The sequence below is a fragment of the Pipistrellus kuhlii genome, unplaced genomic scaffold (assembly GCF_014108245.1).
Source record: "Pipistrellus kuhlii isolate mPipKuh1 unplaced genomic scaffold, mPipKuh1.p scaffold_m20_p_3, whole genome shotgun sequence".
NCBI lineage: Eukaryota > Metazoa > Chordata > Mammalia > Chiroptera > Vespertilionidae > Pipistrellus > Pipistrellus kuhlii.
The window spans coordinates 158,934,775-158,956,295 of NW_023425529.1; the positions used below are offsets into that span (position 1 = coordinate 158,934,775).

General features: G+C 34.5%; 1 protein-coding gene across 1 annotated transcript in view; it reads left to right on the forward strand.

Annotated features, from left to right (window-relative positions):
• Positions 1-21,521, forward strand: part of MYO16 (myosin XVI) — a 414,776-nt gene that overhangs the window by 390,071 nt on the left and 3,184 nt on the right. The gene's annotated exons all lie outside the window — the stretch shown is intronic.

The window sequence follows — 21,521 nt, forward strand, 5'->3', positions numbered from 1 at the left end:
TGGGTTTGAAAAATAATAATGTGTCCCATATAAATAAGAATTAATAAATGGTTTTAAAATGGATTACTCTAGATATAATTTATGTTATGGTATTTTAAAATGACTGTCAGAGGAAGACAATATTAAATGTACTGAATTATGTGAATAAGTTTTCCATATTTGACCTCAGCTGAAATAAGGGCACTTTAAGTGACAACACATGGAAATAAAATACATGAAGCACCTATGATTTTGGCATGCCATTATATGCCATTACTTCTTCCAAATATCATGCAATCCAAATTCAATTAAAATATGATGTGTGATCAGAGCCCAGTAAAATCAAAATGAGGTGGCAGTGTATAACATTGTGTTTCAGTGATTTTTACATATATGCTTAATGTGCTTGGCCTTAGAAAGTTTACCAAAATCAAGAAAAAAAAAATAACCAGTAGTTTTTTTTAGAAAGAAGAAGGATTTATATAATATAGTTTGGTGTTTTGCTATGTTGAATTTTAAAATACTGTTTTCAGTTATTATCTTCAAAAAGGTACCACTTTGCATTCAAATAGATATACAAACAACAATATATCAGAAATTTTTCTCAGCATACTCAATGTGTAGCAACAGAATTCTTATTTCATATGAAGTTACTGTTACAACTTTTATTATTGCAAATATCTGTGTAAAATTCTTTGAAAATCTCAGTCAAGTATCCAGGTGTTTTCATGAAATCAATGATCTACTTGCATCTGAATATTTGGCATAATGTAAGCATGGCCTTATTATCAGATGAGACTTTTCTAAATAACACTGATGAGGCAGTGTGAAAAATCAATAATTTTAATCTTAAAAATAAATCTCACAGGAGTTAATCTGCTCAAATCATTTACACTGAAATTGAAAGAAAATGCTAATTGGTTGCAATAGTAGATTGTCTTAATCTCCTCTCTGTTCCTTAGAAAGCGCTTCCTTTGCCTCGTAAGCATTACAGATGCTTTATCTAAGGTAATTCACAGAGGGCACTGCTTGTTGTGAACACTGGCTTGATTTTTATTACAGGGTCGACTCCTGTTCATGAGAGCACAGTGTCATCCTTCCCAGGCCTTCCACCACAATGTGGTGCCTAGAGGAAAGGTTAATATTAAAAGAAGGTTCTTAACATAGGCATCTCTGTAACTTTTCCTCTGATCTTTCATGGACTTGGCCAAGAAACAAAGAGAGATGGGAAAGGTCACCAGGAATAATTTCCCATTCCTAGTTTTCAATGGAGGCTTGTTTTCAAATGCAAATATGTCAGCCTCCAGTTATCTCATAATGCTCTTTTTTTTTTTTTTTTTTCCCCTCAAGGAAATGGAAAACCAGGGTCATTTTATTCCATGTAAAAGTATGGGTATTTTCATGGTAGGACACATTCCTCATGGTTGAAAAGCTATACAAGTTATATGAAATGATGCATTTCATGGCCACACGTCTTTCAGCATAAATGCCTCTTGTGTCACATTTATAGAGGAAGTATGGACACATACAGGCGTGTTACGTTTTAGATTTTCTATGAATGCAATTAAATAGAAATTCTATAAAGTCAGATGGACTGATTAGACATATAGCAGCAAAATTAAATGTTGACTAAAATATTGATCCTTTCCTCTTTAAGAATGTCTATATTTTAATTAGCATCATCTGTGATTTTAATAAAATATTTTTAAGGAAGGTAAAAAACATATGGGCATTATTGTAGACAAAAAAAAGCAGGAAATAGATTTAGTAATTTGCTCAAGATTATAGGGAGATTCAGAGTCTACAGTCTGAATGGATGTCAGCATCCTAAGTCCTGTTTCTGAGAATGAACTTACTATAACCTACTAAAGGAATGCAGGAGTAATTCAACTTTTTCATAAAAGTTGAAGAATGTTTGGCTCAAGACAAAAATTTAAGCAGCTGTAGTAGACATTGATGATTTGTTATTTTTAGCTGCCAGTCATAAGTTTCTCACGTACCACAGTGAAATGTTAAGGGGGAGACGCCCTTTTTCTCTCTCCCTTGACAGCTAGACCAATACATGTGAGAATGGCCCAGTCCCTCTATTAACCATGGGTTATGGAGTGAGAGACATATAATGGAAAGGACAGAATAGATGTCTCCATGGGGGTCACATCTGGCAGTGGCGGCTCCCTCCAGTGGCAGCAGATGTTGGTCAATGTATGTCTAGTGCCAGCCACTGCATCCATCTTTGTCCAATTTATGAGATCTTTCTAACTTCATGTCATTCTTTTCCCTTCCAATAAAACTTTTAACTGTTAATATGTTTAGAGTTAGTTTTCATTGCTTGCAAGTAAGAATGTTAAATGACAGTAATTTAATACTCTTTCCTCATGGTACTGAATATTAAAAATATAGTTTATATTCATTTGCATCATGGTTTTTATTAATGTTATTATTTAGCAAAACATCATGGATTTACATAAAAGTAGTAAAAAATAATTTTACTTAAAATATTTGAAAATAGTGCAAACTGAGACATTAGCTCTATTGTGAATGTGGCTGAGTTCATTTATGCTCCTTATATAGATTGGTAGGTCCATGCTGTGAACTGAGATAAAATGCTCATGACCTTCCAAAGCACTCAGCATGAATACAACTAGCAATGAATGTGTGATGTCATGGAATTCCACGTACTAGCCCTTGAGATGGGCTTTGTGACACAGCCAGCACTCAAATTTAGAATTTCATAGGTTATAGAAGCCACTTCACATTGGTTTTAGAATGCAACAACCAATGTTTGTAAAAATAATATATTTACCCACTTGACATTTTATGAGATGTAAAATCCCTTTTAAAAAGTTTGGTGCCATTTGGCATGATGCAAGCCCTTGGAAATAACTCAGTGGCTAGAGACTCAGCAGTGAGCGAAATACTGAGAACATCCTCCAACCCCAGATGACTTCTTAGCATTTTTTGCTGTGATTGCAAACCTCTGCTGACGCAAAAGGCCAGGTAACTTGACACAGGAAGCCCATGGATTATAAATAGCGCAAAAGCATGAGTAGCGCAGGAGGGGTGTCCTGAAGACAGGAGGGTGCCAGGCAGGGTTGGATAAAATAAATGTTTAGTGCTTGCCCTTGGCGTGAAATTGCTGGTTGCACATCTGGTGAGGGGTCCACACTTGACATTGAAAAATGAGATGTTTTCTTTTTCTGTTTGAGCACAGTTTATTTGTATTTACATTCTCATTTTAACTTTACCAACTCTCACTGCTTGCCATTTTATTCCTCTCAGCTGTCTGTTCTCCACAGTAGTATTGTGTGGTTTATGATACTTGATTTTCACTATGGGTATTTGTCATATTTCTTGCCAAGCCTTTTTTATATTCTTTTGTTTTTCTAAAGAGCATAAACATTGTTATTAATATCTGTCAGATTCAAGTGTTCATTGTAAGAAAGCATTGATGGTGTCTGTCTAAAACAGTGGCAATGCAGCACCTGAGAGCTTAGTATATATCTCACCCACTCCAGAAACAGCTGCCAATGAGTGCCATAACATAATCAATATGCCATTGATCCACATCAAGAAGCAAATTATGTGGTTTGTTTTACTGAACGATCAAAGAAACCTTTTTGTAATGTCACATATTAACAAAATGAACAGATGCAGGGTACTAAATAAACCCAGTGTCTTTTTTCCATATTCATTTTATTTGTAACATAGACCTGCTTTGAATTGTACTGTGGCATGGAAAAGAAAATGTTACATATTAATAACTACATCTAGACATTTAGTTTAATCCTTTTAAAGGGATAGCTCTAAGGCCTATGGTAGGAAAAAAATAGATAACCATTTCAAAGGAAATATATATGTGTTTCATTCAGAAGCTACAAACAGATGAAGATCTAGCATAGATGCTTTCACACAGCTGAAGTTCCTAGGAATCAGTATGCACCACTCATGACTTCCATATTATGTGCAAGAGATGAAAGCAGTGAAATTAATTTGATGGTATGAGATAAATGGCAACTTTTCAACAGAAAAAGGACATATCCTGTATAATATATAAAAGTTAGAAGAAAAAAAGGACAACAAAACCAAATCCTATACTTTGCATTTTTCCTTCATAAAAATCACACCATATTCGTGCATGCATAGTTTTCCTAGTGAAGACACTGACTATGATCAATGAAGATAACTCAATTTTAAAAGAATGAAAAATGAGGATAGTGATATGTTTTAAGAAGAGGAAAGATCTTTGAAATCTCCGTATGCTTACCTTCCAGATGGGAAATCTGCAATTAGCCAACACTATTGCATAAGGGAGCGAGTAACAATGCAACTGAGAAAATGTGATTAAGCATAAATTCTGATTAACTTACGAATTTCAATATTAATTCAATTAATTTTTTTAAATAAAAGGAACAAAAGACCTAGGTATGAATCCTGTTCTGTTATTTAACATGTGAGTATAGAAAGTAGTAATAATTTTTCAGATTTATTAGAGAGAATATATGTAACATGTAAAGCATGCTGCCTTTTTTTATAATATAATAAATGCTGAAAAAGAGTTTGCCACTATTATTATAATCCCCTTTTTCAAGGTCAATATTCTGAACATCAATTCTGATTCCAATAGAAAGATACTACCTAAATGTGTAGGAGATTATATTGAATCAACAGGACCCAACATTTATCTGGGATTTTGCTGAAGTATATGTCATCTATGCAATTTTCAAAAATACTTTGTTATGGAATACTAGAGGCCTGATGCACAAAATTTGTGCTCAGGGGTGGGTGGGAGGGCATCAGCCTGGCCTGTACACTTTCACAATCCGTGACCCTTTGATCCTTACCTCTTGGCTAGTCACTCCTTAGCACTGCCGCTAAGGCAGGAGAGGCTCCCACCACCACCTCTGCACTTGCCAGCCATGAGTCTGGCTTCTGGTTAAGAGGCGCTCCTGCTGTAGGAGCGCACTGACCATAAGGGGGCAGCTCCTCTGTTGAGCATCTTCCCCCTGGTGATCAGGGTGTGTCATAGCAACCATAAAGGTTGTTATCTTCATTAGAATATGTCTTTATTCTTTAAGTCTCTAAGTTTTTATTACCTCCACAATTCACTTGCTTTTGTTTACTTTTCTGAATCCTCACATCGATTTTTCTAAACTTTTAGTTATAATCAGTGAGGGAAATAGGCTGTAGTGGGATTGCTTCATCTTGGCCACGCTTATATATTTATCACGCATAAATTTATAATGTTACTATGTCAAATCAATTGGTCTTTATCTTTATGGGTTGTGCTTTTCTTGTTCTATTCAAGGATATCTTTCTTATGAAAAAGGAAAAAAAATACCTCTCTTACTCTGCTGCTATAAATATATATTTCTCTATATGTGTTTTTAAAGATTAGTTTTTTTAATAGTTAGAATGTAAGCTACTTGACATTCATTTTTGAAAATAGTGAAAATAAATAATTTAAGTTTATATTTTTCTATGCTGATAATAATTTTCTACACTTTATACAATGTAGGACCATGCTGCTGACTTCCTTAGACTTCTGAGTACATTGCCAGAAATGGACTGTACTCCACATTTATCATTGGCCTTCCTGATGCTTCTTTAACATTACTTTCCTCTTGATGCCCTTTCTTGGACACCCCTTCCAAGCAATTGTAGGTAGTTGCCTCTGTAAATTGGTTCCTGTGACTCTATAATACAAATCTCTTTTATACAACTTATTTTGTTGTATTATAATCATGTAAGTAGACCCTGATAGACTTCTGAACATAGAGAGAACACACTGAATACATCTTAATCATTTCTGTATTCCAAACGCAATGTCCTTAATAAATTGCCAGCTCTGTGTAATTATCAACCAGTAGCAGCCTCAGGAGGATTAATAGAAAGCAGACTGATAGAATATTCTTGAATTCATCAAATTTTGTAATTCACGTCCATGTTAAAAATGTACCAGTAGACTTGGTAAATAGGATCACAGGCAGTTGCCTCATTGATTAGAGGATATTAATGTCACATTTTATATGGTAATTAGGTTCTAAAGTTGGCATGTAATGTGAGAGTCACAATAAAAATGATTGACTTTGGAAGATCCCTTATATTGCTCATAAAGAATGACATACACAGTTTTAGTACATATAACCCTATTTATATTCATACTAGAGGCCCGCTGCATGAAATTTGTGCATTCGGGGGTGGGGAGGGATGAGTGCGGGAGATAACCAATTGATATGTTTTTTTTTTTATATCCATATTCCTTTCTTCCTTCCTTTCTTTCTTTTTCTTTTTAAATTTTATTGATTATGGTATCACATAATTGTCCTCATCTTTCCCATTCCAATCCCAAACCCCTCCCCAAATATGCTCCCACCCTCCTGTTGTCCATGGCTACTGGCTAGGCCCATCTGCATGCACACAAGTCCTTTAGTTGATCTCTCCCCCTTCTCCCCACCCTCCCCTACTTTCCCTCTGAGGTTTGAGAGTCTGATCACTGCTTCTCTTTCTCTGGGTCTGTTTTTGTTCCTCAGTCTATGTTGTTCATTATTTCCTCTAAATGTGTGAGATCATGTGATTCAAGACATACCCTTGTAAGAACCTAAACTGAGACAAGCCATACTGGTTATGCTGAGAGGCAAATGAATCAGTCTGTAGTGAGTTCCTTTCTGGACCAATAGTTCTTTTGAGTCCCAATTTCAATGTCAAACAGTTTCTTATGTGTACATGTCAGCCATGATATTTCAGATCTGGTTGGTGGACAAATAGTGGTAATACAGGTCTGACCATCTCTGGTTTGGTCCTGGGCATCCTTCAGCAACATATTCCTTTATTTCTGTTTCTCCCCTACCTTTCACTCTCTCTGAAAAACCAATGAAAAAAATATTCTTGGGTGAGGATCAACAACAACAAAAAAAAGCACACAAAAAAAGTATATGTGTGTATGATTCAGTATTACCTGCAGTTTCAGGCACTCACTAGAGATCTTGGAACGTTTCCACCATGGATAATGAAGTGACTACTGTTAAATTATTTTTAAAAAAGCAAAACAGGATAAGCAAAAGTAGTTGTGACAAGGATGGTACAGAGGAAGATTGGGTTGTGTTGTAATTTTAAGTCAGATTGTGTACAAAAGCCTCATTGAGCAAAACTTAAGGAATTCAAGGAGGGAGTTAATATGTGGGAAGAACATTTCAAGTAAAAAACAGCAAAGGCCCTGAGACAAGCATATCTGAATTGCTAAATGGTCAGTGAAGGAAAGTTGAAATTAATCATTAATTTAAATATTTAAATGAAGGGAAGTTGAAATTACCATTAATTGTAAAATGTTAATTCTAAAAAAGGGGTACTTTTAAGTTATAAACTACAGCAATAGGCTAAGTATAAAATCAGCAACAGGCTAAATATAAAATATCAATTATGAGTATACTAGAGGCCCAATGCATGAAATTCGTGCAATTTAGTAGGCTTGGCACCCCCCCACTGCCGCCCTCCCTGGTTGCTAGCAACAGCTTCCCTCTGGCACCTGAGACCCGAGCTTCCTTCCAGCTGCCTCTGGGACCCAGGCTTCCCTTACAGCCCCAGCTTCATCCAGAAGGACGGAAGGAACGAAAGACATCCAGTCTAATTAGCATATTATGCTTTTATTATTATAAATTGTATTATATTCAAAATCATTTACCATTTTTTCAAACTTTAGTCTGCTTAGAGTATAAGTAACGGGTAAGTATTTGCCCTTTCTGTAAGCGGAAAACATGAGACAATTAGCTGTATTATTGCTCAAGATAACAAAAATGGAAGATAGACAACTACAATAGATCCCAGTTTCCTGATTTCTTAAATATAGTATCTTGTTCCATTGTGCTGGAACAAAATCAGCTAATGTTGGTTAAAGAATTTAATTTTTACTTTACTAGGCCGTGTAGACCTGATTCTTATCTGATTTGTATGATTGTTATTATTTGAAACTGTCATTTTGAGTTTCAGAATAAATTGCAAAGAAGTTTGATAAAAGTCAATGACATTTAAAGTATACAATTTGAAGCACAAGTGGATTTAAATTAATTTTATATGTTTGCAGGTTATTTTTTATTATCTATTTTTAGAACAAAGTTTTGATTTAATACATTTGCTTTTAAATGTTGCTTACTTTGGCAAAATATTATCTTTTCCTTCCTAATCCTCCTGAATTCTGTTTTTCTTTCCCTATTTTGTCTAGCATATGTACCTGTAACCATGACTGTCTTACAGATAGACTATATTTTCCAGCCTCCCTTGTGGTTAAGAGTAGTCATGTGACTGAGATCTAGCCAACAGAATGGAAGTCATAGTGATATTAGCCACTTTGTAGCTTGACCCATACAAACCTCCCTTTGCTATGACTTTTCCATGTCCCTTCCCATCCAAAATCTGGGTACAGAATACTCCAAGGCTTAAGAAGATGTAAAGCACTCATAATCAGAAAAATCTTGGCCTTACTCCAAGTAATATATTTCTTTTGTGTCAGCCACTGGAATTTGTAGTCTGCCTATTATATTATCTTGAGTAACCATCACCCTTCATTATTTATTTGGCTTAATATTTTACATATTGCTGATGAGCAATATTATTTACTCAACTAAGCCTAGCCTCCATTACTAGCAAACTTTATTCCTTCAATAACAATACATGTTTATATCTTCTGATGATAGAATTATTGGAATATTGTTTATCACACAATTTTACACAAAATATAATGATCAATAGTGTTCCCACCAACTTAATTCTTTTTTTTTTCTTTTGTTAATCCTCACCTGAGGATTATTTTCCCCCATTGTGTTTTCATAGAGCGTGGAAGGGAGAGAGGGACAGCAGAGAGAGACAGGGAGAAACATCTGTGAGAAAGATACATCAACTAGTTGCCTCTCAAAGGATCCCCTGACTTGGGACAGGGAATGAACCCACAACCCAAGTATGTTCCTTGACTGGAAATCGAATCCATAACCCTTTGGTGCACAGGCAGACACTCTACTATTGAGCACACTGACGATAGCAAAGCATATAACTCTTAATAACAGGTCTCTCAGACATTTCTCAGAATCAATGGATATAGTTTTCCTCAGGGACAAAGTTAGGTGCCTCAATAAATATTTTAATGTTTTAGTAACTTTTTGGTGCATTTAATAATTATAAAGAATTGCCTCTCTTACCTCCAGTTCTTGAATGGGTGTCTAACTAGTAACTAAATTTGGAAAGATTAAAGGCTAATGACAGAGAAGATGCTTTCCACCATGCAATAAATTCCATGGCCAGAGAAGTCGCTAAATTATGCCCCTTTCTTAATAATAGCTATTTTTTTAAATCTACTTAGAATGGGTTAATAGTTTTTTAATACCCAATTTCATAAAATGGTTATTTTCACTTTTATTTAATTATAATTATTAGCATAACATACAGATTGTGGTTGTTTCCAGAAAAAAAATATCTTAAGAAATTCATAACTTAACAGGTTAACTGCTACAAAACAACACAAATTAAGAAGTTGGCTAATTAAACAAGTAGGGGAAAGACTTACTCAGAGCTCCATTGCTAGTTCAAAGCCAACTCTCAAGTCCTACCAGCACTTCAAGGTGCTTTTCTCTGTCTTGTGTATTTTGTAATTGTAAAGGCAGACATCAACAAAAGTATGAGCACCATTCCTTATACCATTCAACCCAAACGTCCTTTCTTATTTTTGTGTCCTATGCATCCTTTTAATCCAGAAAAAAATCCCAATAGCAATTTATTAACCATATTGTCTCAATATGAGTACATATGAACCAGAGGTCACAGTTTGATTCCAGGTCAGGACACATGCCCAGGTTGCGGGCTTGATTCCCAGTAGAGGACATATAGGAGACTGCTGATTGATGATTTTCTCTCTTCATGGATATTCCTTTCTCTCTCTTTCTTTACTGTCCTCTCTCTGAAATCATAAGGCAGGCCAGGGGAAGGTAAACTGGGAAAAGAGGGAGACATATGTACTATGTACTACTATTTGTAATACTTTAAACAATAAATATGATTCAAATAATAAAACATGATTTACTGCTAAAAAAAAGGCTATGTATACAACAAATATGAACAAAAACCATCAGTAATATCTACCAAAAAATTTAAAAAAACATTTAAAAAAAAGATGAATTTAAGTGTCTATGAAATGTTTAATAAAAATTAACCTGCTTATTTCATATGGTTATAAAATCTATTAGAATAATAACATGTGAAAATGATTCAAAATACAAAACAATATCATGAAATGACTTTTAGAGCTGGGCCTTGGAAACTTCAGAAGATTCTATGTTTAGTCATTTGGACTGAAACTATGGTAGAGAAGATAAATGTAATTATAGATATGTTCTGGTACAACGGACTAGACTGACATATAGAGTTTATGTGAGAATGGGTGATAATGAAGCTGGGATAATTATTGTGGGCAGAAATATAAGACTTTACGTAACATGCTAAGGTGTGTGAATTTGATTGTTTAGACTAGTGCAAAGCAACAGTATTTAAGATTTTTGAAAAACAAATTATATCAACAAATTTATTCTTTAGAGAGATAAAATTTAGTAGATTAATTTTCCTCAGTAATACCTTCTGATACTTTAAGTGAGTCCTATATCCCAAGAAAAATATTTTCAAAGAAATTACAATACTCATGCTTTCTGTTTCCAATATAATAGATTTATGTTTTTTCATATAGTTCCTTGATTTGAACCCCATTACTATAATATGTCATTACTATAAGCATATTCTAAATATATGTTATAAATATTTTCTATAATCTACTAGTCACTTATACTGCCATTTTTTAAATGAATAAAGTAGGCAACCAGAGCTCATACAAAATCCATATTCTAAAATGTCACAAATTAATTATATCACATGGTGTGCAGTACAATTTTAAATTTCTATTTTATAACTTTCCATTAATAGAAACATGCATTCACACATCAGAGTCCATTTTTTATTCACAGCTACGAACTTAAAATCAGCTGCAAAATGCAAATAAATGTCCATTTAAATTATACTAAATCTGTTCCAATGTAATATTACTTCTTAAAATAGTAAAGAATAGCAGTTAATTTTTAAAATAAATCAGAGTGTACAGATAAGGTAAAAAATTAAAATCTTGTCTTCCCACCCTCACTGCTGGTTGTTCAGATTAGCTACTCTTGTTCCCAATAGAATTTATGACACGCCTTTTACGGGATATTTTCCCCCTTTGTTCAACTCTTAGGAAACAAAAGGAAGCAAAAGAGTGAGAATAAACTTAATTGGGCTGCTGTATAAATGCCTATTTCTAAATTTGGAAGGGTCAACTATGTTTACCTAAACCAGAGATGCTGTTTTTGTTACCGGAGGGAAACATGCCTCATCTCCCCTTGTAGCTAGTGGGAGTGAGTTTCTTAGGGCACCACTGGCATAAGCATTTCTGGAGGTCCCCATGGGAGGATGAAATATGATAGAAAGCTTTAATTCTGTGGAATTACAATTCTGGTTTTCCAAAGTCCCATTTCCCTTAGTCCAGTCATAGAAGAAATGTAGCTGGGATTTCAGTAGAGTTCAAATCAGAGCCACTGTCCAGAGTTCTCTTTCCACGTTGGAGCTGGTTCTAGTTCAGCATGAAGCTGGTTTTGCTTTTATTTCTCTGCTGCCATCTGTTTATTGCTTGTGTAGTCCACATGGCTATGGGCCATTCAGGTAAATGCAAGAGAATCAGGGGAGTGTGCCCCATGAAATAAGAGTCCCAAGAGTACCCAGAGCACAAGAGAGTGAGCCCCTTTGTCCAGGGGATTATGTATCTCAAATCTTCGAGCCCATCTGGCCAACCGTTTCTGTCTCTAGGCGTGACTGATAGGCAAGTATCTTCCTTATCTCACCCAACTGGGCATGCGTCTACCTTACCTATGTGGTTTCCTCTGCTGGTGGTGGCCTTCCCTTTGCTCCTTTCCTATTATAATAACTAGTTAATTATAATGATATCATTTTCACTTCCAATTTTTTCTTGGTTTTTTTTTTTTTTTTTTTTTAGAAGTATAGAAATATACAACCATTTAGTCAAAGACTTTTTTGAATCACATTTTATTTTATGCCACATTTTAGAATGTACTCAGATACTCAGATAAACTTTGGTTTTACAAACTGTGATTTTCGAGTTTCGTTTTTTAACATTTTTCTTCCAACATCTTGTTAGCATGAAGTGGAAATGGGATTTGCATTTGAAACACTAATATTCACAATTCAGTCAAGACGCTTCCTTCTTTTAATTTCCATAAATGTCAGTAAATGCCTCTTTTCACCTCTGGGTGAATAGTCAATAGAAAAATCAATTCTGTGACAAATGAACAGCAACATGATTTTACATATGAATTATTTAACAAAGGCTATTTTTGTCCTAGAAGGGAAAGACTTAAGGTAAAAATCAGCAGCAAGTTATTAATTTTCATTTATTAATATTATTCATAGAAATGAATATCCACAGGACGTGGAAAAATTTTATATCTCCTTTTTAATTAGCTCATCTCATAAAACTCTACTAATGACAATAGAAAGCCTTTAGTAAATAGATGTATTAAGTAATAAAGTTCATTAAGCCTTCAAATTATATTGTGTGTTCCTCTAGGTTGTGAGAGATTTAGTGGTTTTTAACCTCTAGAAGTAAGTGAAGTCATTATAAATGTCCCACCTTAGATATAAAATTTGCATGAACTCAGTTTTTATTAATAATTCTTTACCAAACTCTTCATATCTAATTGATATCTCTTGGACAAATACTTCACAAATCCAGGTGGAAAAATAGAAACTATAATACATTCATATCTTGAACTGCTAAATATTAAATCAACAAGATTTTCTCAATAACAAAATAAAAGCATTGTTTTAACACCCATACTGAGTTGTTGAGGTAGTAATCATCAGTGTGTTAAGTAGCGCTATTTCTAAGAATTACTATTTCAATGAAAGAATATTCTTGCTAAAAATCTGCTGAAAGTCAGGGATTTTATTTGAGGATGGGTATCCTAGCCCATAATGAAATGACTTTGGACCCAGATCATTTCTGTATCTGTTCACATGTGCTGGGAGCTTGTAATGGGGTGGTACGAGGCATACCTATTTATTAAAGGTGAATGGTTTAGCTCCCTTTTGTAATCCATCCTAAAAAATAGAAAGGAAAATGAGCAGTTACAGCTACAACAAAAGCCCTATTTCAGGTGGTTTAAACTAATGGGGTGTAAATTAAACACTGATATTCACTATATGACACCCCTCCTTACATGCAGCCACATGGGGATGGCATGAATAATACTCTCTGGCCTCTGTGGAGTGGGTCCTTTTGTCAGTTTCTTTGAGATATCAGGTTGTCCCAGCTTCTTGTAAACTGTGATTCGGTGCTTTCTCATGGTGAATCACAAACCCTGCAGCTTTCAGATCTCTTTCAAATGTCAAATTCAAAATAAAAATCACAGAGTAATGTATAATATATTATTAAATTCTCTATCAAAAGATTTTATTTTCAAAGGCTTTTAAGTTGGCAGCATGTGCCATTTTTTAGAAGCTTGGGTTTTGTGTTATAGAATAATACCATTTTTTACCCATGCTATCCAAAAATAATAATTTTGGCTCATAAGATGCCTTAATCCTTTTGGGTTGCTATAATAAAACACCTCAGACTGGGTGGCTTGTAGACCATAGCAATGTATTCCTCACAGTTCTAGAGGCTGGAAGTCTGAGATCAGAGAGCCAGCACGGCCAGGGAAGGGCTATCTTAAAGGTAGCAGAGTTATCACTCTGTCCTCACGTGGCAGAGGGACAAGGGGGCTCTGTGCAATACAGTGATCATTAAAATATGGCAATAAAGCAAGTTACACAAAATTTTTGGTTCTCCAATGCTTTAAGTTATGTTTATAGTATACTGTAGTCTATAAAGTATGTGATTACATTATGTCTAAAAAACAATGTACATACCTTAGTTAAAAATACTTTATTGCTGAAAAGTACTAACCATAATTTGAGGCTATAGAAAAATTTGTCCTCTTGAAGCAGGATTGCTACAAACATTCAATTTGTAAAAGACACAGTATCAGGGGTGGGCAATAAAATGAGGTATGCCTGTATTGTGGTAACCTCTGTTCCTTCTCTCAAACATATACCATTATTCAGGCATTCACACGTTAATTCCTTTCAAACCCTCCATGTAAGTGAACTGGATGCATTGTGCAGGGTAGATTTATTCATTTTGGACTCTAGGACACCAATAGTCTTATCAAATAGTAATTAATTCTACTCATAGGAAATTCTGCTCAAATTGATTAGTATTTTTCTCACTTTGATAATATATATGATCCTTTTTAATTAAAAAAGTTGTCCTTGATTCTTAACACTTCTTAAATTACTTTATTGTAATGTTAATTAAGATGTTACATAAAACCTCTTTATTATTTTAGCTCTTATTAGAGCTGTAAAAACCAAGGCACATTTAAAAATTCAGTAGAGCCAAAACCAGTTTGGCTCAGTGGATAGAGCGTCCGCCTGCGGAATGAAGGGTCCCGGGTTCAATTTCGGTCAAGGGCATATACCTTTGTTGTGGGCACATCCCCAGTGGGGGGTGTGCAGGAGGCAGCTGATCGATGATTCTCTCTCATCGGTATTTCTAACTCTCTTTCCCTCTCTCTTCCTCTCTGTAAAAAATCAATAAAATATATTTTAAAAATAAATAAAAAATTCAATAGGACAGAAACCTACAAAAGCAAAAAAAAATTATTTTCTACATTTTATATTAGATATGATTCTGTTTAGCTGACATGAAATTACTGTTGAAATATGAAGATGTTACTGACATAGTTTCCATGAACTTTGGGACACGTTTACCATCTGTGCAGTTGGTTTTACCCAAGTCTCTGTCACTTTTTTTTCTACTTGAGTTGTGTTCAACCTACACTGTTAGATCATTTAGCTTTTCCTTGGAAAATAATGTCTACTTGCATATTAAATATATCACTTTTTCTTCTTAACCTGCAAGAATACAAATAATATAACTTGTGTCAATCTGCTTGTAAAGAAAATACTAGTTCAGAAAATTAAGTCTCACTAACTGCCACCTTAAAAAGTAGGGATTCAAATGACTTAAAGTAGAATTACATAATTAAAAAAATATATAATTAAAATAAAAATGCAAAAATCTTAGATTGTTCCAAGAACTTAAGGACCCCTGAAAATATATATCAAACCCAAATTTCAAAAAAATTTAACAGTTGCTTAAATTATTCACTAAAATCTGTGTATACCCTTTTTACTTTTCTCCTAAACTTCAAAAACCTCTAGACCTTTCATTATTTTTTCTGAATAACTTTATTTAGTTTAAAATCAAATGTAAATCATAGTTATGTATAAATCCAACATATTGCTCAGTGTTTTAAAAGGTTCATGTTAATAACATGTCAATATAAATATGTTATATTTATTTATTAAATATGTTTTATTGATTTCAGAGAGAGGAAGGGAAAGGAGAGGGATAGAAACATCAATGAGAGAATCATTCATTGATCTGCTGCCTCCTGCTAGCCCCCTACTAGAGATTGAGCCAACAACCCAGGCATGTACCCTGACTGGGAATCAAACCATAATTTCCTGGTTCATGGGGTCAATACTCAACCACTGAACCACATCAGCTGGGCAAGACTATATTATGTTTATATAGAAACCTAAATTGTGAGAAGTGGTTACATTTAACAGTGTCTGATTGAGTCATTAGAATAACTACCGTGTTTCCCCAAAAATAAGACATCCTCTGAAAATAAGACCTAGCACATGGAAAGATAAGATATCCCGTGAAAATAAGATCTAGCGCAACTTTGTTAGAAAAAATTAATATAAGACACTGTCTTATTTTAGGGGAAACAGGGTATAATTCAGAATGTTTAGAGATTTTCTCACTTCAAATAGCTAACAATGACAAAGTCATAATAGTCCACATTTTATAGAGCTCTCACTTTTATGTAGCTCATATAACAATTACTCTTCCTTTTGTCCTTTTGAGGTAGATTATTAGTATTGTGATCCCAATTTATAGATGTGGAAGCTGATAGACTTCTGCAAGGTTACACAACTATTAGGTGGAAAATTTAGGATTCCAGTTCAGGTCCTCTGACACAGGAGTCCAGGTTGTTAAATATACTGTCTCTGTTCAACCAGCCTCAACATCTTCATATGATTGTAATTTCTTGTTAAAGAATGAAGTCCAATGTCTATATCAAGTCTTGTAGAAATACCTCTCCCTGCCTGTTTTCATTCATTTCCATCTGATTGACCATCTCATTTTTCAAAATTTAGTTCAAAAGTTCCCCATTTGGTGTGGCTCTTCTGCTTGCTACATCTTCCCATGCACCAAAGATGGTGGGTTTGATTTCTGGTCAGCGCATACATCTCTCTCTCTCTCTCTCAAATTAAAAAAAAAAAGTTGCCACCTCTATGGGGTAAGTCTCTACAGACCTTTGTCCATAGTGTTTGCTTGCCCAGGTAAATGATATAAAGAGAAAATAAAAAAGGTTAAAAACAAAACACTCCCTCTTCTTTTCTCACTCCATCTCTATGCCATGGGCAGCACATTAAGACTCTTGTGTAAGTTGCCTTTAGAGAAGCATCTTTCAGACCTTCAAATATCAGCAGAAAGTAGGGAAGAATGGAGGTAAAGGGGAGAGATCAACCAAAGGACTTGTATGCATTCAAGACAAATGGACACAGACAAAAGGGAGATAAGGGCATGAGTGGGAGGGGGGGGCAATGGGGAAATAAGGACACATATATAATACCTTAATCAATTTTTAAAAAGTTCTTTTAAAAGCAGATCATTTCATACCCAAAGGTTCAGATGTATAGGATACTTTATTTCTTAGTTATAACACTTGCCTTCTGGTTCTGAAAGATGGTTTTGTGTACAAACACTATTATATAAAACATGCCAGAAAATAAATGTGTGGTGGAAATGTATCTTTTAAAACAGTGGAAAACAAGATTTAAGTTAAAATACAACAATACAGTATCTTTATCCTATAAACAAATCCACATAAATGAGACCTGGGGGACCCAGCTGGTTCTGAGCCCACATTGCCAGCAGCATCCCTAATCCCAGAGTTATTTCTTCTCTTTCAGAAAGTAAGTGCTTCCTTTTCAACATCAATACTAAAATTATTGTTAAAAATCGTTACTTCCTTTTTCAATGATAATATTTTTGTGAAATATCCAATATTAGTAAGGGAATCTGTGAGCGTGTTTGTTATTAGCAACAGGTAGTGAATTTTAAAGACTGGAGAAACACCATTTAGAAGTTTTACAGTGCTGAATAATATTATAAATACTTTTTGCTGCTTATATATTACTTGACTACCATTTAGGTAATATTCATAACTATATTTGATATTTTAAAATATGAAAGCTCTTAACTGTAACAACTACCATTCTTATACCTCACAATCTAATAAATTTGTGAATCTAGGAAAATTAAACACCATTAGTCAAAGGACACTGTCCTCATCTTCTGATCTTCTGTCTATTGTCTCATAGATCACGGTTTCAAAATGCCCTCTGAACTTCAGCGTTGACAGTAATGACCTATCAGCTATTCTTACATAGAATTTTAACTTTCATTTAAAAATAATCTATGAAGATTCTATTTTGTTTTTGTAATTGAAGATCAATAATGTTAATATTTTAGCATCTCCTTTATGCCATCCTGGCAACTATATTTATATGCCTATTAAATTGTATTCAATACCTATTAATCTCCATAATAGAAAATAAAGTTCCATGAGCTCTCTCAATAAAAGGGTTTATTCTGAGCATGAGTTGATTATTGCAAACATCAGTCAAATTTGTGCTTATCAGAGAAGCCTAGAGAGCTATTGGTCATTGACTCAAAGATGGCATTCTTCTGTGCTCACTACATTATTCAAGACATCAATACCTTCATTAAGAAAGTGCTTTCTCATGGTGTGTGCGTACAAGTTTCTCCTTTTATAATATACTTGGGAATTCAGATTTTTTAAATAAATACTGACTGAGAAGCTTTGAAAAGGTAGAGAGCGTTTCTTTCTTTTCTTTTTTCTTTCTTTTTTTTTAAGTGAAGCAATGACTCAGAGGACTTGAAACACTGGATGTCACAATCTCTCCCACTGAGCCTAGTTCAGACCAGCCGTTACTCTCAGCAGATTGGGGTAGCCTCTATGGAGTGACTCAATCTACAAATCTGTTCCTATCATGAAGGTTCTCATAGAGAGTCACACCTAGTACATGTTTTTGGTCACTATGCAAACCTACTGGCAAGAGCCTAGGACTGAGAAGAAATATAAAATGGGTGTATTTTGTACTTGCTTGGTATGAAGACAGTTGCATGTTCACAGTAGTATGAAGATAAAGCCAATACATGCCATCAGGCCACAGAAGAGCAACGCCAACTACTGGGTGAGATCTAGATTCGGTTTGTCTAGTTTTTATGCTTTACTGTTTTGTTAGGAGTTGATTGCATTTTTTATTCTTTTTGTACCTTCCTTGCATTTTTTTTTAGATTAATTGAGTATTTATTTCACTTATTTATTATATGTTCTTACTATTTTTTGTAGTTTCACCAATAAAACATATACCGTACTTATTGCATTTTAACAGATTTTATTACTCGTACCGTTTTCCTAATACTGCTAGAACTTTACAGCCTCTACTCCATGTAACCCCTCCTGGCTTTTGTAGCTTTTGATGGCATCCATTCTTGTATTACATATAGTTTAAGTCCATAAGACCTTGCAAACCTATGACTTATATGCACCCATGTATTTAATCCCACTGTTTTTCCTTCTCTCTAAAATTTCCATTTTTTCCACGTGGTATCATTTTTCTCACCTTCAAAACAACACAAGTTATGCATAAGACCGTAGATGCCAAGTTACCTCATCTTTGTTTCTCCAAAAACATTTTTATTTCATTTTCATTTTTGAGAGAAGAATTCCAGGTTGAATTACTTCCTTTCAGTACTTTAACCTCAGATTTGTTATTGTCTGTCCTCCAATGTTACTACTAGTATTTAGCAATCAGCTTTTGCTCTCATTGTCGTTTCTTTGAAAATAATGTGTCTTTTCATCTGGATTTTTAAAGTTTACTCCTTTTTTTGTCTTTGGTCTTTGGCATTTTTAATATGATATGATTTGTATTTTTTTATTGTGGTGATGCTGTGTATGTTTATCTTTTATATGTGGTTTACTGAGCTGATTAAAAATGTGCATTGATGCTATATAGAGCTTTGGAAATATCTTGGACAATAGCTTGGCCACATTCTTTTTATCTCATCTACTTCTAATACTCTTTTATGCTTATGTTCATTCTGTTATTTCTTACATTTGCCTTTTTTCCTCAGTTCTTGTAAATATTTAATCATAGGCATTTTAGTCTTTACCTGCTAACTCTAAATCTGGATCATTTATGAATCTGTTTTATCTTTTGAATTTTGGTGAATTTCCTTATCTCTTCACATGTATAGTAATTTCTGATTGCATGGTAAGCATTGTGTGTAAATAAATTACAGATTCCATAGATGATGTTTTCTACACAAAAGTTTATCACCATCCTTTGTTTGGAAGAAAAGGCAAGGGTGATCACATCAGTCCAATCACAAATTTAGTTGTGTTGGGGAACCAGTTTACCTCTGGTTCTCCTTTTGTCCTCAGCTTGCACCTTCCTGTGCTTAAACTGAGAACTTAACAGGTCTCTGAGCACTGAAACTTTTCTGTAGCTCTAGCTCTGTATTTGAAAGCCCAACTCTCCAGCCATGTACCCCACTCAGTCTTAAAGCCCTAAAGTCTTTAAGATAAGACTAGTCAGGCGCTTGAGGCTACCATCTCCCTACAAATTTCTGCTTCTGAAAGCATTTCTGTCATTGTAAGACATTTCACTCTACTTTTCATAAGCTTTTGGCCCAAGGCACCACTTACTCATACATCTGAAGAACTTAACAAATGACCCTTTGAGAAAATGCCCATGCATTGGAGGATTCTCAAGTTTTAATTTGTCTCTCTAGTCCCATGCACCTGCAAAGTATTGTATATATTCTCTTTCTTCTATAATGGACTCTCTAGACCTCAGAAGAACATAATTGGTAAATATCCCTGAAAAAAACAAAAAAGAAGCTAGTGATTGTTTACTCAGAAAGGGTCTCTCTATCCAAAACTGTGGTCTCTCTAGTTCTCAGTTTTGCCAGAGCTTTGTGATATTTTAAAAACACAACTTTTGTAATTCATTTCATTTTTATCATTTTACAATGAGGGTGAAAACATGCCATGATATACAATATTCTATGCAGAAGAAGAAGTTCCTTGTTTTTTCCCCCTAAATACTGTAGATCAATATGAAGTTCTATTACTTTAAAAAAATGATTTTCAAGGAAATTTGGGGAAAATAATCAACTGAGATAGTATAGGTATCCTTCCATTAATTAAATATTCTCTCATAAAATTAATCCTGTAATAATATTTTTCAGAGATATAAGGAAAGTATGCCAAGGAATATGAATATATATATATATATATATATATATATATATATATATATATATATATAAAAATAAATAAATAGTGGCCAGATGATTATTATTATTATGATCTCTGAACACATAATAATCTCGCCACTCAGTGTATATCCTATATAAAAATGGCTAATATGCAAATTATCCCCTCCACCAGGAGTTCAACTGGCAGGCAGGCCAGCCAACCGCCCATGTCCTTGTTCCCTGGCCAGGCAAGCTGTACCCTTCTCATGCACAAATTCATGCACTGGGCCTCTAAAACACACACACACACACACACACACACACACACACACTCTCACTAAATGGCCAGATTATTATGTTATTATGCGTTCAGAGATCATAATAAGCTGGCCACTCAGTATATATATACACACACACACACACACACACACACACACACACACACACACATATATATATATATACAGTATATTTATTATTTATACAGTGAATGAGACTGAAGCTAAATGTAATCAACACAGAATATACTAATGGAAAAATAGAGGCACTAGAGCACATTAATAGAGGAAACATACAGATTTTACTAAACTGACATTTAGAAAAAAAAGAAAAAAAAAGACAAGAAGAAGAAGGTGATATAGAGACCCAGGTTTTTAGCATGCTGGATAACAGTTGTTAAGTAAGTGACAATCACTGTAAAGTAATAACTAAGAGCGCAGATTCTGGACCCAGCCTGCCTGGTCCCATAATTTTCCAAGTGACTTTGGAAAAATCACTTAACCACTTTGTGCCTCAATTTCCTCATCACAAAATGCTTTGTAGAGTCCTTAGGAGGACTGCATGAGTTGCCATGTATAAGGTGCTGAGAAGAGTACCTGGCACATATTTAGCACGTTAAGGTGTTAGTAAGTAAATGGTTTTATGCACACCCTCTGGCCTCCTTCCTTGGCTCACTTCCCTGACAGCAGAGGCAATCTGGCTTTTAGGAGAGTCT